Source organism: Ranitomeya variabilis, chromosome 4 (genome assembly GCF_051348905.1).
Source record: "Ranitomeya variabilis isolate aRanVar5 chromosome 4, aRanVar5.hap1, whole genome shotgun sequence".
In the NCBI taxonomy this organism is placed as follows: Eukaryota; Metazoa; Chordata; class Amphibia; order Anura; family Dendrobatidae; genus Ranitomeya; species Ranitomeya variabilis.
The window spans coordinates 695,447,243-695,468,617 of NC_135235.1; the positions used below are offsets into that span (position 1 = coordinate 695,447,243).

The window sequence follows — 21,375 nt, forward strand, 5'->3', positions numbered from 1 at the left end:
AGGGGGTCTCAGTTTGTGGCAAAATTTTGGAAAGCATTTTGCTCACGGCTGGGGATCAAGTTGTCTCATTCTTCGGCGTTTCATCCTCAGTCAAATGGTGAGACCGAGCGTATGAACCAAAATTTGGAACAGTACTTGCGCTGCTTTGTTTCTTATAACCAGGAGGAGTGGTCGACGTTCCTTCCTTTGGCTCAGTTTGCCATCAATAATCACTGCCAGGAGTCTTCTGGGGAGTCTCCGTTCTTTTGTGTTTATGGGATACATCCTCAATTTTGTACTTGGAGTCACGGGGGCTCTTCCGGCGTCCCGGAGGAAGACCAGTTAGGAGCACAATTGTCATCAGTCTGGAGGAGAGTTAAACAGCGCCTGTTGAGTGTGGGTGCTAGGTACAAACGTGTGGCTGACAGTAGGCGTGTGCCAGGTCCGGACCTGAGTGTGGATGACTGGGTGTGGTTATCCACAAAAAAACATAAGACTCAAAATACCATCCCTTAAATTGGGTCCAAGGTTTATTGGTCCGTTTAGGGTCGCCGCCGTCATTAACCCAGTAGTGTACCGTTTGGAGCTTCCTACGGGGTATAAGATACACAACGTGTTCCACAGATCATTGCTAAAAAAGATGGTGGGTCTTGTGGACACGACACTGATGCCTTCTCCAGTCTTGGTGGATGGTAATTTGGAATTTGAAGTCTCCAAGGTGGTTGACTCTCGTGTGGTGCGCCGCACTTTACAGTACTTGGTACACTGGCGTGGTTATGGGCCTGAGGAGAGGTCCTGGGTACCAGCCTTGGACATTCATGCGGATCGGCTGGTCAGTATGTTTCACCGCTGCCATCCGGACAAGCCGGGTCCTATAAGTCGTGAGGGCCCTGGGGTCCCTCGTAGAAGGCGGGGTACTGTCATGTCGGATGCTGTTCATACTAGGCCGTTCGTCAGACAGCGGTAATTCCGCTTTTGTCCACTATGTGCTCAGTGGCGTCGGCTAGATTTTATCTAGCTGGTCCGGGGTTAATTTAGCTGGTGCTCGGATTGGAAGCTGGGTCACGCCCACTGCCTTTAAATAGTTATTCTGAACATTGGGCGTCGCCGATTATAGCTTCTGTCTTGTGCTTGGTTATCTCGGTCTGGAGTGGTGATCTAGGAGAAGGAGTTTCGTATCTGGTGGAGTAATTCCCTTTGTCATATTTTCTCCTTTCTATATTTGTATTTGTTTTTCCCTGTGCATTTATAGTGTATTCCTGCATGACTGCGGCGTGTGGGTATTGGTGTGTGGTCTCTTCACTGGGTGGTGGGTGGTGGTTTCAGCCTAGGGTTGAAACAGGAGATAGGGTGAGGATGGAGGCCCAGACATGGACACCATCAGTGTAAACTCTGGGAGAGGGTCAGTCAGGATTTCCCTAGTCTGAGGGAAATCGCATTGGCCCGGGTTATTAGCTCTTGCCTACCTAGGCTTCCCATGACACCTTTTCTGTGTCACACAAAAACACGGTGGTTGGAACCAAAGATCTCAAATTTGGACTCAGACCAAAGCACAGATTTCCACTGGTCTTATGTCCATTCCTTGTGTTCTTTAGCCCAAACAAGTCTCTTCTGCTTGTTGCCTGTCCTTAGCAGTGGTTTCCTAGCAGCTATTTTACCATGAAGGCCTGCTGCAAAAAGTCTCCTCTTAACAGTTGTTGTAGAGATTTGTCTGCTGCTAGAACTCTGTGTGGCATTGACCTGGTCTCTAATCTGAGCTGCTGTTAACTTGCGATTTCTGAGGCTGGTGACTCAGACAAACTTATCCTCAGAAGCAGAGGTGACTCTTGGTCTTCCTTTCCTGGGGCGGTCCTCATGTGAACCAGTTTCTTTGTAGCGCTTGATGGTTTTTGCCACTGCACTTGGGGACACTTTCAAAGCTTTCCCAATTTTTCGGACTGACTGACCTTCATTTCTTAAAGTAATGATGGCCACTCATTTTCCTTTACTTAGAATTTGTATTATAGCAAGAAAAAAGCAACTAACAGTCTATTCAGTAGGACTATCAGCTGTGTATCCACCAAACTTCTGCACAACACAACTGATGGTCCCAACCCCATTTATAAGGCAAGAAATCCCACTTATTAAACCTGACAGGGCACACCTGTGAAGTGAAAACCATTCCCGGTGACTACCTCTCGAAGCTCATCAAGAGAATGCCAAGAGTGTGCAAAGCAGTCATCAAAGCAAAAGGTGGCTACTTTGAAGAACCTAGAATATAAGACATAATTTCAGTTGCTTCACACTTTTTTTTATTAAGTATATAATTCCACATGTGTTAATTCAAAGTTTTGATGCCTTCAGTGTGAACGTACAATTTTCTTAGTCATGAAGATACAGAAAAATCTTTAAATGAGAAGGTGTGTCCCAACTTTTGGTCTGTACTGTATGTCACACAAAATACTTAATAACTAACATTTCCCACATGTCTACTTTACATCAGCACAATTTTGGAAACAATTTTTTTTTGTTAGGGAGTTATAAGGGTTAAAATTTGACCAGCAATTTCTCATTTTTACAACACCATTTTTTTAGGGACCACTACACATTTGAAGTCATTTTGAGGGGTCTATATGATAGAAAATACCCAAGTATGACACCATTCTAAAAACTGCACACCTCAGGATGCTCAAAACCACATTCAAGAAGTTTATTAACCCTTCTGGTGGTTCACAGGAATTTTGGGAATGTTTAAAAAAAAAATGAACATTTAATTTTTTTCACAAAAAATTTACTTCAGATCCAATTTTTTTTATTTTACAAAGGGTAACAGGAGAAAATGGACCCGAAAAGTTGTTACACAATCTCGGAAGGGAAGGAGCGCCGTTTGACTTTTCAATGCAAAATTGGCTGGAATTGAGATGGGACGCCATGTTGCGTTTGGGAGCCCCTGATGTGCCTAAACATTGAAACCCCCCCCAAGTGACACCATTTTGGAAAGTAAACCCCCAAACGATCTTATCTAGATGTGTCGTGAGCACTTTGACCCACCAAGTGCTTCACAGAAGTGTATAATGTAGGGCCGTAAAAATAAAATATAATATTTTTTCACAAAAATAAACTTTTCACCCCCAATTTTTATTTTCCCAAGGGTACCATAAGAATTTGTACCATAAAAGTTGTTGTGCAATTTGTCCTGAGTACACTGATACCCCATATGTGTGGGGGAACCACTGTTTGGGCGCATGGCAGAACTCGGAAGAAAAGGAGCGCCATTTGGAATGCAGACATAGATGGATTGGTCTGCATGCGTCACGTTGCATTTGCAGAGCCCCTGATGTACCTAAACAGTAGAAACCCCCCACAAGTGACCCCATATTGGAACCTAGACTTCCAAGGAACTTATCTAGATGTGTTGTGAGAACTTTGAAGCCCCAAGTATTTCACTACAGCTTATAAAGCAGAGCCGTGGAAAAAAAAAATAGTTTTTGTCCCACAAAAGTTTTTTTAGCCCCCCAAATTTTTATTTTCCCAAGGGTAACAAGTTAAATTGGACCCCAATTTGTCCTGAGTACGCTGATACCCCATATGTTGGGGTAAACTCCTGATTGGGCACACGGGAGAGCTCGGAAGGGAATGAGCACTGTTTTACTTTTTCATCGCAGAATTGGCTGGAATTGAGATCGGACAACATGTCGCGTTTGGAGAGCCCCTGATGTGCCTAAACAATGGAAACCCCCCAATTCTAACTGAAACCCTAACCCAAACACACCCCTAATCCCAACCACACCCCTAACCCCAACCACACCCCTAACTCCAACACACCCCTAACCCTAATCCCAACCATAACCGTAACCACACCCCTAACCCTGACACACCTCTAACCCTAATCCCAACTCTAAATGTAATCCTAACCCTAGCCCCAACCCTAACCCTAGCCTTAACCCTAACCCTAGCCCTAACCCTAGCCCTAACGGGAAAATGGAAATAAATAAACAATTTTATTTTTTTATTTATTTTTCCCTAACTAAGGGGGTGATGAAGGGGGGTTTGATTTACTTTTATAGCGTTTTTTTAGCAGATTTTTATGATTGGCAGCTGTCACACTAAAAGACGCTTTTCATTGCAAAAAATATTTTTTTGCGTTACCACATTTTGCGAGCTATATTTTTTCCATATTTTGGTCCACAGAGTCATGTGAGGTCTTGTTTTTTTGCGGGAGGAGTTGACGTTTTTATTGGTAACATTTTCGCGCACGTGCCTTTTTTTGATAGCTTTTTATCCTGATTTTTGTGAGGCAGTATGACCAAAAACCAGCTATTCATGAATTTCTTTTGGGGGGGGAAGGCATTTATACCGTTCAGCGTTTGGTAAAATGGATAAAGCAGTCTTATTCTTCGAGTCAGTACGATTACAGCAATACCTCATTTAGATTATTTTTTTATGTTTTGGCGCTTTTATATGATAAAAACTATTTTATAGAAAAAATAATTATTTTTGCATCGCTTTATTCTGAGGACTATAACTTTTTTATTTTTTCACTGATGACCCTGAATAACGGCTCGTTTTTGCGCGACAAGATGACGTTTTTAGCGGTACAATGAATATATATATGTCTTTTTGATCGCGTGCTATTCCACTTTTTATTCGGCGGTATGATAATAAAGGGTTGTTTTTTGCCTTTTTTTAAGGTGTTAACTGAAGCAGGTAACTAGTGGGACAGTTTTATAGGTTGGGTCGTTACGGAAGAGGCGATACTAAATATGTGTACTTTTATTGTTTTTTTTATTTAGATAATAGAATGTATTTATTGGAACAATATATTTTTTTATTTATTTAGGAATTTTTTAAAAAAAATTTTTTACACATGTAAAAAAAAATTTTTTTAACTTTTTTACTTTGCCCCAGGTGGCGTCACATTATATTGACAGATCGCTGATCCGACACTTTGCTGTGCACTGTGTCAGATCAGCGATCACACAGGCACAGCAGGGAGGCTTGCCAGCGCCTGCTCTGAGCAGGCGCTGGTAAGTCACCTCCCTGCAGGACCTGGAAGGCCACCCGCGGCCATTTTGGATCCGGGCCTGCAGGGAGGAGGAAGTAAGACACCCTCGGAGCAACGAGATCACATCGCATTGCTCCGGGGGTCTCAGGGAAGCACGCAGGGAGCCCCCTCCCTGCGCGATGCTTCCCTGTACCGCTGGAATACTGCGATCATGTTTGATTGCAGTGTGCCGGGGGTTAATGTGCCGGGGGCGGTCCGTGACCGCTCCTGGCACATAGTGCCGGATGTCAGCAGCGACAGCTGACACCCGGCCGCGCTGCCCCCGTGAGCGCGGCTGATCACACTGGATGTACTATCCCATCACTGGGAATTAAGTCCCAGGTCACCTTGACGGGATAGTACGTCCAATGGGATTAAGGGGTTAAGTATAACATCTACATACAACATTCTTCAAATTGCAAATCAGTATTTGTTTGTTAGAGACTGTTATTAGGGTTCTCTAATTTTATTGATCCCTTCCTCTGTCCACTGTTAACCCTTCCCTTCCCCTCCCTCATTTCCCTAATCCCGCTTTTTAATACAAAATCTAATAAAAATATTTTAAAAAGAAAAATGAAAATATGGGACTAGTGTATGCAATGTTACTGTGCAAAAAGGGAAATAATAAAAGTGCAGATGTGCTGCTAAGTACTAAACTGAAAATTATCCCAATTGTAAAAGATATTTTTTGCTGTTTATTGTGAACAGTTAAGCAAGTTAAAGATTAAATGATGTCTAAAAGGCCTAAAGTTAAATATGACACATTTCCTTTGCATCTTAGGCTACGTTCACATTTGCGTTGTGCGGCGCAGCGTCGGCGACGCAACGCACAACGCATGCAAAAACGCATGCAGAACGCAGCTTTTTGTGACGCATGCGTCCAATTTTGGCATTATTTTCAGCACAAAAAAAATGCAACATGCAGCGTCCTGTGCGCCCTGACGCTTGCGCCAAAAATGACGCATGCGTCACAAAACGCAAGACAACGCATGTCCATGCGCCCCCATGTTAAATATAGGGGAGCATGATGCATGCGCCGCTATGCGTCGCCGAACCTGCGCCCGACGCAACGCAAATGTGAACGTAGTATATATATATATATATATATATATATATATATATATATATATATATATATATATATATACCGTATTTTCCGGCGTATAAGACGACTGGGCGTATAAGACGACCCCCCAACTTTACCAGTTAAAATATAAAATCTTCTTAAAAGTCGGGGGTCTTCTTATACACCCTATGTCGTCTTATAGGGCCGGTGAATATGTGCCTTTTGGGGGGGGGGGAGTGATCCTGATGATGACGAGGGGGCGTCTCACAGGAAAGTGAGTATCCCCCATTACCTTATCGTAGCGCTGCAGCGTGGGGGTCTCAGTGCTGGGAGCGGCGGCGGCTGCTGTGCTGTGGGGCGGCGGCTCCTCTTCTGTGTGGGGCCTCTGTGCTGTGGGGTGGCAGCGGCGGCGGCGGCATATCGTTATCCAGTTGGGGCTCCTCCGGCATCTCCTTAAGCCCTGGAGGCCCCGCCGCAACTCCATCGGTGCAATGCAGCGGCCATTTTCCCGGAGGCAGCTCAATAGGTGCGATGCGGTGGCCTCCGGGAAAATGGCCGCTGCTCAGATTCAGATCTCGTCCCGAAATCTCGGGACACGAGATCTGAATCTGAGCAGCGGCCATTTTCCCGGAGGCCACCACATTGCACTGATGGAGTTGCGGCGGGGCCTCCAGGGCTTAAGGAGATGCCGGAGGAGCCCCAACTGGATAAAGATACGCCGCCGCCGCCGCCACCCCACAGCACAGAGGCCCCACACAGAAGAGGAGCCGCCGCACCACAGCACAGCAGCCGCCGCCGCTCCCAGCACTGAGACCCCCACGCTGCACCGCTACGATAAGGTAATGGGGGATACTCACTTTCCTGTGAGACGCCCCCTCGTCGTCATCAGGATCACTCCCCCTCCCCACCCACCATATACAGCGGCGTACAAGACGATTCCCGGCGTATAAGACGACCCCCGACTTTTAAGAAGATTTTCGGGGGTTAAAAAGTCGTCTTATACGCCGGAAAATACGGTATATATATATACACACACACACACACACACACTAGATGGTTGCCCGTATTCTAGAATATGCATGTCCGCGTAGTATATTGCCCAGCCACGTAGTATATTGCCCAGTGATGTAGTATATTGCCCAGTGACGTAGCATATTACCCAGTGACGTAGAATATTGCCCAGCCACGTAGAATATTGCCCAGCCACATAGTATATTGCCCAGCTTGCCCAGCCACATAGTATATTGCCCAGTTACGTACTACATTGCCCAGTGACTTAGTATATTGCCCAGTGATAGTATATTGCCCAGTGACGTAGTATACAGCACAGAGCCATGTAGTATATTGCCCAGCGACATAGTATATTGCCCAGTCACGTAGTATATTGCCCAGCCACGCATGTCACAGGTTAAAAAATTAAAAATAAACATATACTCACCTTCCCAGGTCCCCTTGTAGTCCTGTCACCTGTGTGCGGTGCACGCGGCAGCTTCCGATCCCAGGCTTGGTATGAGCGCAGGACCTGTGATGGCGTCGCGGTCACATGACCGTGACGTCATGGCAGGTCCTTCTCGCGCAGGGCCTGTGATGACGTCGCGGTCACATGACTGCTTGCATGGAGCGGTTACCGGAGCATCGCGAGGAGCGGGAAAGGCGGTGGAAGGTGAGTATATAATGATTTTTTATTTCTTTATTATTTTTCACATTAGATCTTTTTACTATTGATGCTGCATAGGCAGCATCAATAGTAAAAACTTGGTGACACAGGGTTAATAGCAGCGGTAACGGAGTGAGTTACCCGTGGCATAACGCGGTCCGTTACTGCTGGCATTAACTTTGTGTGAGCGGTGACTGCGGGGAGTATGGAGCGGGTGCCGGGCACTGACTGCAGGGGAGTAGGGTGGGACTAATCGGACTGTGGCTGTCGCTGATTGGTCGCAGCAGCCATGACAGGCAGCTGGCGAGACCAATCAGTGACTTGGATCCCATGACAGACAGAGGCCGCGACCAATGAATATCCGTGACAGACAGAAGGACAGACAGAAAGACGGAAGTGACCCTTAGACAATTATATAGTAGATATATACATATATATGCATTTTTTACATTTTAAAAAGTACAAAAAGGAAAAGGGGGTGATGAAAAGATGAAAAAGTTTGGGCATGCTTGGAGATGTGTGCTCAGTCATCTTTGACCCAGGTTTCACACCTTAATTAACCTGTTAGGGTTACGGCTTATTCAGTATCATTGTTAGGAAAGGCCAGATGATGCAAATTTCCCAGCTTTGTAAAAATCCAGCCTCCTCTAACCTTGTGCCAAATAACAGCAGTCATGGGTTCTAAGCAGCTGCCTAGCACTCTGAAAATGGTGGAGGCCCACAAAGCAGGAGGATATAAGGAGATAAAGCATTTTCAAGTTGCCCTTTTCTCAGTCCTAAATGTAATTAAGAAATAACAGCTAACAGGAACAGTGGAGGTCAAGATAAGGTCTGGAAGACCAAGCAATATATTTCTATATTGTCGCCAGGAGCAAAGGTCGGAGCGGGGCGCCGATGTGCATCGGCGGAGGACTTCATTCTCTCTTTGGAGGCCCAAATGGCATCCTGAGTGCAGTCCCAAATGTCCCGTGCCTCCACAGCCCAGTCTGCCACCCTGGAGTCGGCGGAAGACACGTCATAGGACAGGTACCCGCGGATGCTGACCATAGTTAAGGAGGAATGGGGTCTGTCCAGTGGAGTCGGCTACGGCATTGTTCAGCGCAAACTCTGCCCACGGTAGCAAGGATGCCCAGTCATCCTGCCTGGCTGAGAGAAAATGTCGCAGATATGTGACCAAGGTCTGGTTGGCCCTCTACCAACCCATTAGTCTCGGGATGATATGCAGAAGAGAGATTCAACTCAATGCTGAGAAGACGACAAAGCTCTCTCCAGAACCGAGATGCAAACTGGGGACCCCGGTCACTGACAATTTTGTCCAGCATACCGTGTAGGCGGAAGATGTGTTTTATAAACCAAATATTAAAGAAATAGGAGAACTAGAGTTACATAGTTATTAAGGTTGAAGGAAGACTTTAAGTCCATCTAGTTCAACCCATAGCCTAACCTAACATGCCCTAACATGTTGATCCAGAGGAAGGCAAAAAAAAACCATGTGGCAAAGAGTAACTCCACCATGGGGAAAAAAATTCCTTCCCGACTCCACATACGGCAATCAGACTAGTTCCCTGGATCAACGCCTCATCAAGGAATCTAGTGTATATACCCTGTAACATTATACTTTTCCAGAAAGGTATCCAGTCCCCTCTTAAATTTAATTAATGAATCACTCATTACAACATCATACGGCAGAGAGTTCCACAGTCTCACTGCTCTTACAGTAAAGAATCCGCGTCTGTTATTATGCTTAAACCTTCTTTCCTCCAGACGTAGAGGATGCCCCCTTGTCCCTGTCTCAGGTCTATGATTAAAAAGATTATCAGAAAGGTCTTTGTAATGTCCCCTCATATATTTATACATTAAAATAAGATCACCCCTTAGTCTTCGTTTTTCCAAACTAAACAGCCCCAAGTGTAATAACCTATCTTGGTATTGCAGACCCCCCAGTCCTCTAATAACCTTGGTCGCTCTTCTCTGCACCGCTCTAGTTCAGCTATGTCTTTCTTATACACCGGAGACCTGAACTGTACACAGTATTCTAAGTGTGGTCGAACTAGTGACTTGTATAGAGGTAAAATTATGTTCTCCTCATGAGCATCTATGCCTCTTTTAATACATCCCATTATTTTATTTGCCTTTGTAGCAGCTGCCTGACATTGGCCACTGAATATGAGTTTGTCATCCACCCATACACCCAGGTCTTTTTCATTGACGGTTTTGCCCAGAGTTTTAGAATTAAGCACATAGTTATACATCTTATTACTTCTACCCAAGTGCATGACCTTACATTTATCCCCATTAAAGCTCATTTGCCATTTATCAGCCCAAGCTTCTAGTTTACATAAATCATCCTGTAATATAAAATTGTCCTTCCCTGTATTGATTACCCTGCAGAGTTTAGTGTCATCTGCAAATATTGAAATTCTACTCTGAATGCCCCCTACAAGGTCATTAATAAATATGTTAAAAAGAAGAGGGCCCAATACTGACCCCTGTGGTACCCCACTGCTAACCGCGACCCAGTCCGAGTGTGCTCCATTAATAACCACCCTTTGTTTCCTATCCCTGAGGCAGCTCTCAACCCACTTACACATATTTTCCCCTATCCCCAATATTCTCATTTTATGTAACAACCTTTTGTGTGGCACCGTATCAAAAGCTTTGGAAGTTTGGAGTTTTCATATATTAAAAAAATTCCATTATTTATTTATGTCAAAGAAGTTATTTTTAGATACACATGATACAGAAATTATATACATAAATAAATACAATGTTTAATTACATATCATATTCATAGAGATTGATCCTAAAAGGTGATATTATAGAGCTGCCACCAACCGGGACAAATGTAACACACTGCTGAAAACTATGTCTACCTGAACCATGTGTCAAATCATGGGCTCATAATCATACCATTAATCCCAAGCCAAAAAGGACACAGGTCATTTCTCGTGGTACAGCGCTGTTGCAAAGAAACACACACACACACACACACACACATTAACAAAATAACGGGTTAATTACCCATAACGGTGTCTCTATTTGAGTCCAGTCCTGTAGTCTTCGGGTCAGAACGATTACAGTGATATCTAATTTATATCATTTTTTTTATGTTTTGTCACTTTTATACGATAAAAACTATTTTATATAAAAAATAATGATTTTTGCATCACTTTATTCTGAGGACAATAACTTTTTTATATTTTCGTTAATGATGCTGTATGGCGGCTCGTTTTTTGCGGGACAAGATGACGTTTTCAGCGGTACCATGGCTATTTATATCCGTCTTTTTGATCGTGTGTTATTCCACTTTTTGTTTGGCGGTATGATAATAAAGCGTGTTTTTTTTGCCTTGTTTTTTTCTTTTTTACGGTGTTCACTGAAGGGGTTAACTAGCCGTCAACAGTTTTATAGGTCAGGTCGTTACGGACGTGGTGATAATAAATATGTGTACTTTTATTTTTTTTTACTTAGATAAAGAAATGTATTTATTGTAAAAAAAAATATTTTTTTCTTTATTTAGGATTTTTTTTTTTAATTTTATTTTTACACATGTAAATATTTTTTTTTTACTTTTTTACATTTCCCCAGGGGGGACATCACAGTAAAGTGACAGATCACTGATCTGACACTTTGAAGAGCACTGCAGGGAGGCTTCCCAGTGCCTGCTGTGAGCAGGCGCTTGAAAGCCACCTCCCTGCAGGACCCGGATGCAGCCCAGTGGCCATTTTGGATCCAGGCCTACAGGGAGGAGGAGGTAGGAGACCCTCTGAGCAAAGCGATCACATCACGTTGCTCCGAGGGTCTCAGGGAAGCACGCAGGGAGCCCCCTCACTGCAAGATGCTTCCCTATGCCGCCGGAGCGCTGCAATCATCTTTGATTGCAGTGTGCTGGGGGGGGGGGGTTAATGTGCCAGGAGCGGTCCATAACTGCTCCTGGCACATGGTGCCGGATGTCAGCTGCGATGGTCAGCTGACACCCGGCCCTGATCGGCCGTGCTCCCCCTGTGAGTGCGGCTGATCAGTGATGACATATTATCCCGTCGGTGGGCATACGGGCCCACCCCACCTCGATGGGATAGTACGTCATATGTCAGAAAGGGGTTAAGAGCCATTTACTATCTGCAAATAGCCACAGTTCAGACAAAAGTCCTATAGTTCAGACAGAGAGCAGATGTATGGGCAAAATCCTCAGAATAACTCAGTCACTCACTACCCAGAGTATCTATTTGCCAGTTAGAACCTGCATATGTTAAGTAATCTATCTATATATATATTATATATATATATATATATATATATATATATATATATATATATATATATATATATATATATATATATATATATATATATATATATATTTTTTTTTTTTATTATTGAAATACTAATATTTTACAGTGGCTTACCTTCCTTCTGGAGTGTGTCAGTGACTGCCTTCTACACATCTGTCCCGTCAGCAGTCTTCCTCATGATTGTGGAGTCTACTGAAACAGACTAAGGGACCTTTTTTAAATGTTTAGGAAGCCATTGCAGGCGTTTTTGTTTTAATTTACTGACATAATGACTTTTGGGTTTTCATTGGCTGTAGATTTATTCAACAGAAATAAACACTTGAGATAGATCACTCTGTAATGACCCTATATAATATGAGTTTCACTTTTTGCATTGAAGAACTGAAATAAATTAACTTTCTGATAATATTCTAATTTAGTGAGAAGCACTTGTATGTGACTATGTAAAAACAATTAAGAACATAAAAAAAGCTTCTCCCCTTTTTTGAATTATTTTTTAAATTTGTTTATTAAACCACAAATCAAAATGTACTCATTAGTATACAACCACAATAATACATATGCATCTGTCAAAGTGGTTATAAAAGAACAGCAAATTTGTACATTAAATTGTTTGCACAATTTTAGTTTCTCAAATCCATATAATGCTGTATGGACAATAGATTAATTAGCAAATAAACAAAAAAAACAATATTTAGCCATATATATTTAGTAGTATATAGCTCAAAAAGACACTACATAACTAATTAAACTACAACTATCCTGCCGCCAAGTATAGTCACACAATATTAATAGTCTTGTGATGCCATAAAATAGAATTCGATGCATTCTAAACATAACATTCATGGTGGTACTGGACCGCTACGTACTAGTATAGTAAGATGAGAAGAGTTCCACCTGTCCCAAATCTTGTCATATTTCCTTAAACACCTCCTATTCTGATATAGAATTCGCTCATATGGTGTAGCTAAATTTACTAATTCAATCCAAGCTCTGAGAGAGGGATGTGAACCACCCATCCAATGTAATGCCAACACTTTCCTGGCCAGAAAAAGTGTCTCGCGAAGGAAAATCCTAGCATAGTGTCCCCATGTCTCCTCAACCAACACCCCAAAGAAACAAACTAGTGGACTAAGAGGACCAGGGGTTTGTATTAAGGATGTCAGAAACGATGTTACCACGCTCCAGTAGGAAAGAATAATGAGGCAGTCCCATATCATATGTATAAAATCTGCGTCTAGTGAATGACATGTCAAACATTCTGAGGATTGGAGCTGACCCATTTAAAAAAGTTGTAATGGAGTCAGATATGATATATCATATACAACTGAATCATTCTATTATTAACAGATGGGGATACCTTATCTCCTCCGAGTCTTCACCTTAAGCATCAGAGATAAGTCCTTCCCATTTCCCCTTAATTATCATTATAGCAGAGTCAGTTCCCACAGACATGTACGTATATAAAACGGAAATGAGACCTTGGGGACCTTGTGATTTAAGGACACCCATTAAAGGGAGAGATGAGATAGTTTGGGTCGTATTCATATAACGTAAATGCGAAAGAATTGGAACCTCGGGATATTATATTTAGTTTGTATTTGTTCAAAGGACATTAAAACATCATGATCATATAAATCTTTTACCAAGGAAACATTATGTAAGATCCAGAAATCAGTGGATGAGTGGTTTAGTAACACTGGGAAATAATTATTATTCCATAGCTGCATTTCAGCTATAATGTCCTTAAAGCGAATTACTTTTTTCATTTGTTTCCAAACTGACCGCGCTAATTGAAGTAGGGGCAATAATCGAGGGACATTAAGTTTGTTTGTTTCCAGAAAACTTAACAGGCAATCAACCCTTGCAGCATGGACTAGATGACTTTCCGAGGCATCCATTTACCCAAAGCTTTAACCTGCCAGGACAAATAGTATAAAAAGAAGTCCAGCAATGCCGCTCCTCCCGTTTGTTTAGACCTCTGCAAAGTAGTTAAGTTTAGGTCTAATTTTCCCCCATATAAAAGACGTGATCATGGAATTTAAATTTGGGAAAAAGGATTTAGGAACCAATACAGCACTATGTTGTAGGGAGTAGCTAAACTTAGGAAGTAAAATCATCTTAATTAAATTTATACGACCGGCTACAGATAATGGAAGTTTACTCCAAGAGCCAAATTTAAAGGGCCACTGTCACCCCCTCCAGCCGTTATAAACTAAAAGAGCCACCTTGTGCAGCAGTAATGCTGCAGTCTAACAAGGTGGCTCTTTTAGTTTTTGATTCAGTTATTACCTCAATAAAGCGTTTTAAAAATTGGCCACAAATACCAGATTTTGTACCTGGAGGCGGTCCGAAGCCTCCTCTATGAATCTCCCAACTGCCGTCACTCTTCTCTTCAGGGGCGATGGTCGCCGCCCCCTTCGCGCTGTTTCTTAAATCCGGCGCCTGCGCTGTGCGTGCCTGCCTGGGGCAGGCGCAGTCTTCATTGTCAGTCACAGCTCAGACGCAGGGTGCCTGACTGCGCCTGTGTGGGCAGTGTGGCCACCCTGTTGCTGAATCCTCGCCCCGCACTGTGTTATTCATTATGCACAGTGCGGGGCTGGCATTCCTGAGCATGCGCACTGCGCTGTTCAGGCGCTCCACCATCTCGGACGCTCCCCCGCCTTCCAGCATTGTTATTTGCGGCTGCCACATTACAAACGCTGGTGAGGATTAGTGTATATTGCGGCAATTAGTGTATATTGCGGTGTATATGCCCAGGAATGCCAGCCCCGCACTGTGCATAATGAATAACAGTGCGGGGCGGGGATTCAGCAACAGGGTGGCCGCACTGCCCGCACAGGCGCAGTCAGGCACCCTGCGTCTGGGCTGTGACTGACAATGAAGACTGCGTCTTCCCCAGGCAGGCACGCACAGCGCAGGCGCCGGATTTAAGAAGAAACAGCGCGAAGGGGGCGGCGACCATCGCCCCTGAAGAGAAGAGTGACGGCAGTTGGGAGATTCATAGAGGAGGCTTCGGACCGCCTCCAGGTACAAAATCTGGTATTTGTGGCCAATTTTTAAAACGCTTTATTGAGGTAATAACTGAATCAAAAACTAAAAGAGCCACCTTGTTAGACTGCAGCATTACTGCTGCACAAGGTGGCTCTTTTAGTTTATAACGGCTGGAGGGGGTGACAGTGGCCCTTTAAGCTTGATCAGTTCCAATAGTGGAGGAATATTAAGCTGTAGGTCAAGGTCACTGCATTTGGATATATTAATTTTTAAGTATTTAAAATGAGACACAATAGGAAATGGAGACAAGATATCAAGGTGGACCATTGGCTATGAGAAAGGGGCAATAAGGCAGACTTATCCCAATTTATGTATAACCCCGAGCATTTACTAAATGTATCTATGGTAGTAATCACCTGTGACGTCCCATCTATAAATATCACCATATCATCAGCATATGAGCCGATAGTGTTTAAATGATCTGCTATGTTTATACCCCTAATATTTGGAGAGGACCTTATACGTATTGCCAACGCCTCAATCGCAAGAGCAAAGAGGGCCGAGGTGAGGTGGCATCCCTGACGTGTTCCCCTAGATAGAGAAAATGATTCCAATACAGAGGGATTTATAATTATACGAGTTTTAGGTTTCACATACATTACGCCAATCCATTTTTTTTAAATCTAGCACCAAAACCATATTTCTGTAAACAAGCAGACAAGAAAGGCCAATCAACGGAGTCAAAAGCCTTAGCCGCATCCAAGGATGCCAAAGCCCAGATATTATCTGACATCAAAGAACTATATTGAACCACCGACTGGACCCGCCTTATATTAATAGAAGTACTTTTACCAGGCATGAAACCAGTCTGGTCTGGGAGTATAAGATCCAATATAAGCGAGTTCAGCCTAGTGGCCAGAACCTTAGTAAAGATTTTATAATCTACATTTATCAGCGACTGCCTGACTGCGCCTGTGTGGGCAGTGTGGCCACCCTGTTGCTGAATCCCCGCCCCGCACTGTGTTATTCATTATGCACAGTGCGGGGCTGGCATTCCTGAGCATGCGCACTGCGCTGTTCAGGCGCTCCACCATCTCGGACGCTCCCCCGCCTTCCAGCATTGTTATTTGCGGCTGCCACATTACAAACGCTGGTGAGGATTAGTGTATATTGCGGCAATTAGTGTATATTGCGGTGTATATGCCCAGGAATGCCAGCCCCGCACTGTGCATAATGAATAACAGTGCGGGGCGGGGATTCAGCAACAGGGTGGCCGCACTGCCCGCACAGGCGCAGTCAGGCACCCTGCGTCTGGGCTGTGACTGACAATGAAGACTGCGTCTTCCCCAGGCAGGCACGCACAGCGCAGGCGCCGGATTTAAGAAGAAACAGCGCGAAGGGGGCGGCGACCATCGCCCCTGAAGAGAAGAGTGACGGCAGTTGGGAGATTCATAGAGGAGGCTTCGGACCGCCTCCAGGTACAAAATCTGGTATTTGTGGCCAATTTTTAAAACGCTTTATTGAGGTAATAACTGAATCAAAAACTAAAAGAGCCACCTTGTTAGACTGCAGCATTACTGCTGCACAAGGTGGCTCTTTTAGTTTATAACGGCTGGAGGGGGTGACAGTGGCCCTTTAAGCTTGATCAGTTCCAATAGTGGAGGAATATTAAGCTGTAGGTCAAGGTCACTGCATTTGGATATATTAATTTTTAAGTATTTAAAATGAGACACAATAGGAAATGGAGACAAGATATCAAGGTGGACCATTGGCTATGAGAAAGGGGCAATAAGGCAGACTTATCCCAATTTATGTATAACCCCGAGCATTTACTAAATGTATCTATGGTAGTAATCACCTGTGACGTCCCATCTATAAATATCACCATATCATCAGCATATGAGCCGATAGTGTTTAAATGATCTGCTATGTTTATACCCCTAATATTTGGAGAGGACCTTATACGTATTGCCAACGCCTCAATCGCAAGAGCAAAGAGGGCCGAGGTGAGGTGGCATCCCTGACGTGTTCCCCTAGATAGAGAAAATGATTCCAATACAGAGGGATTTATAATTATACGAGTTTTAGGTTTCACATACATTACGCCAATCCATTTTTTTTAAATCTAGCACCAAAACCATATTTCTGTAAACAAGCAGACAAGAAAGGCCAATCAACGGAGTCAAAAGCCTTAGCCGCATCCAAGGATGCCAAAGCCCAGATATTATCTGACATCAAAGAACTATATTGAACCACCGACTGGACCCGCCTTATATTAATAGAAGTACTTTTACCAGGCATGAAACCAGTCTGGTCTGGGAGTATAAGATCCAATATAAGCGAGTTCAGCCTAGTGGCCAGAACCTTAGTAAAGATTTTATAATCTACATTTATCAGCGATATGGGGCGATAAGATCCACATTCAAGGGGGTCCTTCCCTTCTTTCTGAATCACAATAATATTTGCCTCATAAAAGGAGTCTGGCAAATATCCTCCCTCCCAGATCCCTAGAAACATCTTTAAAAGAAGTGGTGCAAATATATCTCAATATTTCCTGTATAATTCAATGGGGAATCCATCCGATCCAAGAGCCTTCCCGGTAGCCATATCCTAATGGCACCTTCTATCTCCTCTATAGTAAAATCAGCATCCAGAAAGGCCTGCTGAGTAGGACTGAACATGGGGAATTTTATATCTGATAAATAATCCAAACATTCTGGGATACCAAGACCACTCCTAGAGGTATAGAATGCGCTATAATAATCAAAGAAACAATGAAGTATATCCTCAGTCGAGGTCACCACTGAACCATCCAATTTTCAAATTTGGAGTCTAGTATTAGATGTGTTATGCTGGTGCACCAAAAAAGTCAAAAATTAACTTGCCTGGTTCCCCAGTTCAAAGTAGGATTCACGGGTAAAAAATAGTTTGCGTTTAGATTTGGTATCCATATATTTGGTATATAGTCTATGTGAGGTCAGCCACTCAATTCTATTTTCATTAGTTTGACTAGATATGTACGCAGCTTCTGAGTCCTTCAATCGCTGTTCCATCTCATCATCCTCCCGTGAAGTTACCCGTTTAATATAAGAAATTGTAAAACATAAACATCCTCTTAAGTACGCCTTGAGGGTATCCCAAAATAGGTTAATATTCTGGGTTCAGGGTGGGATGAAATTAAATGATCTAATTGTTCAATAGTTCTATCATTCGAACCTATTAGCTTTAGCCAGAATGGATTTAACTTCCATAATATATTATTATACATTTTTATAGCGTCATTTATTCCATGGCGCTTTACATGTGAAAAGGGGGCAAATATAGACAAATACAATTAAACATGAGCAAAAAATAAGGCACACAGGTACATAAAGAGGGAGGACCCTGCCCACGAGGGCTCACAGTCTGCAGGGGATGGGTGAGGATACACTAGGAGAGGGTAGAGCTGGTTGTGCGGCAGTTCAGTAGGTTGAGGATCACTGCAGGCTGTAGGCTTGTTGGAAGAGGTGAGTCTTCAGGTTCTTTTTGAAAGTTTCTATGGTAGGCGAGAGTCTGATGGGGGAAGCACGGGAGAAGTCTTGGATGCGGTTGTGGGAAGAAGAGATGAGAGGGGAGTAGAGAAGAAGATCTTGAGAGGATTGGAGGTTGCGTGTAGGCAAGTACCGGGAAACCATGTCACAGATGTATGGAGACAGGCTGTGGATGGCTTTATACGTCATTGTAAGGGTTTTGAACTGGAGTCTCTGGGCAATAGGATGCCAGTGAAGTGCTTGGCATAGGGAGAGGCAGGTTAATAGTGGGGACAGATATATTAGTCGGGCAGCAGAGTGTAGGATGGATTGGAAGGGTGCCAGAGTGCTAGAGGGGAGGCCAGAGAGTAGGAGGTCAAAGTAGTCAAGGCGGGAGATAAGGGCATGCACTAGTGTTTTTGTGGTGTCACGGTCAAGGAATTCATAGATCCGGGAGATATATTTGAGTTTGAGGTGGCAGGAGGAGGCAAAGGCTTGGATATGTGGCTTGAAAGAGAGGGCAGAGTAGGGGATGATACTGCATACCGTAGGATTCTATGAGTTGTCCCAGGCCGAAGGTGTAGTTGGGGAAGAGTAGGGGTCCTAGAACAGAGCCTTGAGGAAAACCGACAGACAAGAGGAGGAGTGAAGAGGTGGTGTGGGGGAGGGAGACACTGAATGTTCGGTCTGTCAGATATGACGAGATCCAGGATAGGGCCGAGTCTGTGATGTCAAGAGATGAGAAGATCTGTAGCAGAAGGGAGTGGTCCACAGTATCAAAGGCAGAAGACAGGTCCAGAAGGAGGACAGAGTAGTGTCGCTTGCTCTTGGCAGTTAATAGGTCACTGGTGACTTTAGTTAGGGCAGTTTCAGTTGAGTGATGGGGTCGGAAGCCAGATTGTAACCGGTCAAAGAGGGAGCAGGAGGAGAGGTGGGAGGACAGTTCAAGATGGACATGTTGTACCATAAATTTTAAGGCATAAGGAAGAAGAGATATCGGGCAATAGCTAGACACAGAGGATGGGTCGAGGGAGGGCTTTTTGAGGATGGGTGTGATCTTGGCATGTTTGAAGGATGAGAGGAAGACACTTGTTGTGAGTGAGAGGTAGAAGAGCTGTGTTAGGGTTGGGATGAAGACCGTGGCAAGATTAGGGATGAGGTGGGACGGGAGCAGGTCAAGCGTGCAAGTGGTGAGGTGTGATCTTGACAGGAGGGTGGAGAGCTGATCTGCCATGGTGAAGCTGGTTTTGGAGGAGCAGGGTTAAGCAGCTAAGAGGGGCATTGGGCGCTGTGAGCCAAAGCTTTCTCTGATCGTATCGATCTTTTTTAAGATATAGGCAAAGTCTTCAGCAGAAATGAGAGGGGAGGGAGGGGGTGCGGTTACGGTTCATTTGGCCAAATCTAAGTCTATGTATAATTACACTGTGATCTGAGAACCCTTTATTACCATGCTTTATGTCATCTACCCACGTAGCTAAACTACTGGATCCAAGTATATAGTCTATACGGTATAGAATGCGTCTAGTAGATGAGTGACAAGTATATTCCTTCACCTCAGGATGACGCATCCTCCATAGATCTAGCCACCCACTTCCCTCTATGACCAGTGCTAGCTGAGACAAAGATGGAGAAGGGGTCCATCCAGAAGTCCCACCATACAGCCTAATTCTGTCAAGACAATTGTCCATGACTAAATTAAAGTCTCCCATGCATATAATGTGTGCATCCGGATAATTTAAAGCAAAGCTCATTGCCATTTGAAGAACCGAGACATTGGCTGGGGGAGGATTATAAAACACACAATATAAGGTACCTACTTGAATTTATCAATGCATGTACAAAAATAAAGCATCCCTCGGGGTCTTTCTGAGCCTCCTTACCCTCCCATCTAACGTCTCTATGTATCAATAATGATATACCCCCTTGAATAACTAGTATGGGATGTGTGAATGAACCATTGCACCCATGGTTTCTGTACGTACCGAGCTGAATCTCTGGTTAGGCGCGTTTCAACCAAAGCCACAATATGAGGGTGATAACGCTTAATCTGTTAAAATACCTTAACTCTCTTAAGAGGAGATTTAAGACCCCTCACATTCCAAGTCATACATATAATTTTAGAAGCCATGTTTTCTCATCCAAATATGATATACATTATAACACAGGTAAAATTTACAGGCATCATATAAAGACTCTTGGCGGCAGCTTCTACATAAACAACAAACAGAACTGATATAAGTGAGAACAAAATAAAATTCAAAAATAAAGTTGCAAGTCTTGTGCTCCTATCATGGATTGAACAAGGGAATACCCTCACTGAACACAGTGTCCGGTATTGCTGTTCAACTGGACGCTAGTGGAAAAAGCTCAAATCATACAATTGTTAGGAGAGTTCCAAATTAGCTGCAAGCATATCAGGACTTTTTTTCATGAGATCCCATATGGGATCGGAACCACTCTGCTGCCTCCGCTGGATCCGTAAAAAAATATGGAAGAACCCTCATGGACAATTCGGAGTCGAGCTGAATAGATCATTGAAGATAGAACATTCTTTCTTCTGAGCTGCTTCTTGATCTCCATAAACTGTGCCCGTTGTTTCTAGAGTTCCATAGAGAAATCAAGGAATATTGAAATCGTGGCATTATTGAACTTAATAGCACTCTTTTGTCATGCCATGCATATAATAGCATCTCTGTCTTTACTATTGAGGGGACGGAGTCTAGGTAGACTGCCTGGAGGAAGAGATTTTATAGGGACCCTATGAGCCCTTTCCACAGAAAATGTGGAGGAGAATTCATCTCCCAAAGTTTCCTTTAGCCAACCTTCAAGGAATTGCTCATGCTGCTGGCCTTCCG

The 21,375-nt window shown here is 43.7% G+C and overlaps 1 long non-coding RNA gene across 1 annotated transcript in view; it reads right to left on the reverse strand.

Annotated features, from left to right (window-relative positions):
• The window catches only part of LOC143767729 (uncharacterized), a 400,410-nt gene that overhangs the window by 115,070 nt on the left and 263,965 nt on the right, over positions 1–21,375 (reverse strand). The gene's annotated exons all lie outside the window — the stretch shown is intronic.